We start from the raw sequence: 3,235 nt of genomic DNA, 5'->3' as shown, positions 1-3,235 counted from the left end.
TTGAGTTTCAACAACCAAGAGTAGTTGGTGGGGAAAACCGGGGTCTAGCTGAAAATCAATTGGGAGATGCAGTGAGAGTGCATGGTCCACCAGGCCCACAACACCATGACAACTATCGGGGCAACGTCGACATAGCAGATTCCGATGGACCCATCGTCCTACCTCCTCTACCTCCGGGGCACACATTTGTGGTGACTAGTAGTTTGATGCAGATGCTTACAGCAAGAGGCTTATTTTCAGGGTCGCCATCGGAGGATCCACATGCTCACTTGGCCAAGCTAAGGGTGGTTTGCAAAAGTTGTGTAGGTAGACCAGACTTGGATATCGATGTCATTGGATTACGAGTGTTCCCTCTTTCACTAACAGGCGATGCTGCAGTATGGTTCACTGAGCTTCCGTATAACTCAATATTCACATGGGACCAACTGGCTGAGGTGTTCAAAGCAAAGTACTATCCGGTGTCCAAGAAGCTTAATCACAAAGATAGGGTCAACAATTTTGTGGCATTACCTGGAGAGTCCGTGAGTAGCTCGTGGGACAGATTCACTGCCTTTGTTAGAAGTGTCCCAAATCACCGTATTGATGAAGAGTCACTTAAGGAATATTTCTATCGAGGACAGGATGATAACAATAAAGCAGTACTTGACACTATTGCCGGAGGTTCATATGGTGATTTTACATATGCACAGATTGCTGAAAAACTGGTGAGGATCTCTCGCAACAATAAAGCATGGAGCACTAGGAGGACAGATACTGGGAGAAACACATTTGTCGTTCATAATACCACTGACAATTCTGCAGATGACATTCGTGAGGAGATGGCCCAGATAAGGACAGAGTTGGGATTGGTATTGAAGCATGTGAGCGGAGGAGCAGAAAAGGTAAATGCTGTGAATTACTTAACCAGAACTCCACCACCAGTTGAAAAGTGTTACTATGAAGACGATACTTATGCTGTGAATGATCAGACGGGGGATTTCCGACCAAATGCCCAAGGATCCAACACGGAAAATTGGCGCCAAGGTCAAGGAAACCAAGGTCGGAACTATGGAAATTACAACCGAGAGGGTCACTATGTCCGGGATGGGAACTTCAATCGCGACAACAACTACATTAGGAACAACTATGGCAACAGAAACGATCGGGGTTGGACCTTATGTTCCCTCTTCCAAAAAATTTGGGAATCTGGTGCTAGGGAAACTGGAGGCAACATGGCGCGTATTGAAGATATGATGCAGAAGATGATGAGAAGGTTTGATGCAACTGATGAGAATGTGAAGGAGATGAGAAGCGACTTGTCTGGTATTGGATAAAAGGTTGATGCCCACGCGTCGTCAATAAAGCACCTAGAGCAGTAGATGACCCAATTGTCTACTACAGTGAACCCACGTCAACCTGGTACTCTTCCTAGCAACACCATTCAGAATCCAAAGAATGACGGTCATTGTATGGCAGTTACTACTCGAGGGAGTAAGCAAACCATAGATCCACCTAGGCCGTTTGTGGTGGAAGTTGAGATTAGAAAAGAAGATGATGTGATAGAGGTTAGTGAAGAATCTGAGAATGCAACAGAGAAAGAAGAGGAGATACCTCAGAAAGTGGTCCCCATACCTAGACCTCCACCACCTTTTTCCACAAAAGGTTAGTGAAGAAGACTGAAGATGGTAAATATCGCAGGTTTATTACTATATTGAAGCAGCTTTCTATCAATGTTCCTTTGATATAAGCCCTGGAGCAAATGCCTGGGTATGCGAAGTTTATGAAAGATATGGTGACAAAGAAAAGATCGGTGAGTTTTGAAGATGATGATAGAATGCAACATTGTAGCGCTATCGCTACAAGATCTTTTGTGTAGAAGAAGGAAGACCCTAGTGCTTTCACGATCCTATGTACTATAGGGTTGTTACACTTTGCTAAGGCATTGTGTGATCTTGGTGCTAGCATCAACCTCATGCCATTGTCTATTTACAAGAAGTTGGGTCTAGGGGACCCAAAGCCCACTGCAATATGGTTACTAATGGCAGATCGAACTGTGAAAAGGCCCATTGGTGTACTCCATGATGTGCTAGTAAAAGTGGAGTCTTTCATTTATCTGGCAGATTTTGTGATTCTTGACTGTGAGGTTGATTTTGAGGTTCCCATCATCCTTGGGAGACCATTTCTTGCCATAAGGCGTGCGTTGGTTGATATGGAAAAATGGGCAGATGAAGTTCAGACTGAATAATGAAGAAGCAACTTTCAATATTTGTAGGTCCATGAAGCAGAGTGGTGAGCTCCAAACAGTATCTGCTATAACTTACAGAGTGGAGACTGGGACAGAAGTGCAAATTGAAGAGCGACTAGGTGTTGAGGCACTAGCAGCAGTTATTATGTATTTCGATATTGATGGCATTGAAGAGTATGATGAATTGGTAGCCGCACTCGATAGGTGTGAATACCAACCCAAACCAAAGAAGTATGAATTAGACATGAAGAATCGCGAGTCCCCACCCGCAAGACCATCTATTGTGCAGGCACCGAAATTGGAGCTTAAGGCTTTACCACCGCATTTGAGGTATGTATACTTGGGCAAAGAGAATACTTTGCCGGTCATCATTGACGGCAGATTTGAATTGTCGGGGACAAGTAGAGTGCTTGGTGACTGTGTTAAAAAGGTTTAAGCGAGCTATTGGGTGGACTATTGCGGATATCATTGGGATTCTTCCCGGTATTTGCTCTCACAAAAATCCAACTCATACCAGATCACAAGCCCAGTATCGAACACCAGAGAAGATTAAATCCACCTATGCAAGAGGTAGTTAAAAAGGAGATCATCAAGTGGTTGGATGCGGGAGTTATTTATCCCATTTCAGATAGTAGTTGGGTATGTCCTGTGCAGTGTGTGCCTAAAAAAGGTGGTATGACTGTGGTTCCAAATGAAAGAAATTAGCTTGTTCCAATGAGGCCTGTTACTGGATGGAGAGTTTGTATGGATTACCGGAAGGTGAATGCGTGGACAGAAAAAGACCATTTTCCTATGCCGTTCATGGACCAGATGCTGGATAGACTTGCAGGAAAGGGTTGGTATTGTTTTCTTGATGGGTATTCGGGCTATAATCAAATTTCTGTAGCTCCAAAAGACCAAGAGAAGACCACCTTCACTTTCCCATATGGAACTTTTGCTTTCAAACGGATGCCATTTGGATTATGCAATGCTCCAGCTACCTTCCAACGCTGTATGATGTCGATATTTTCT

The sequence above is a fragment of the Solanum tuberosum genome, unplaced genomic scaffold (genome assembly GCF_000226075.1).
Source record: "Solanum tuberosum cultivar DM 1-3 516 R44 unplaced genomic scaffold, SolTub_3.0 scf00050, whole genome shotgun sequence".
Taxonomy (NCBI): Eukaryota; Viridiplantae; Streptophyta; class Magnoliopsida; order Solanales; family Solanaceae; genus Solanum; species Solanum tuberosum.
The sequence above is the reverse complement of the archived record's forward strand: the minus strand, read 5'-3'. Positions refer to the sequence as shown.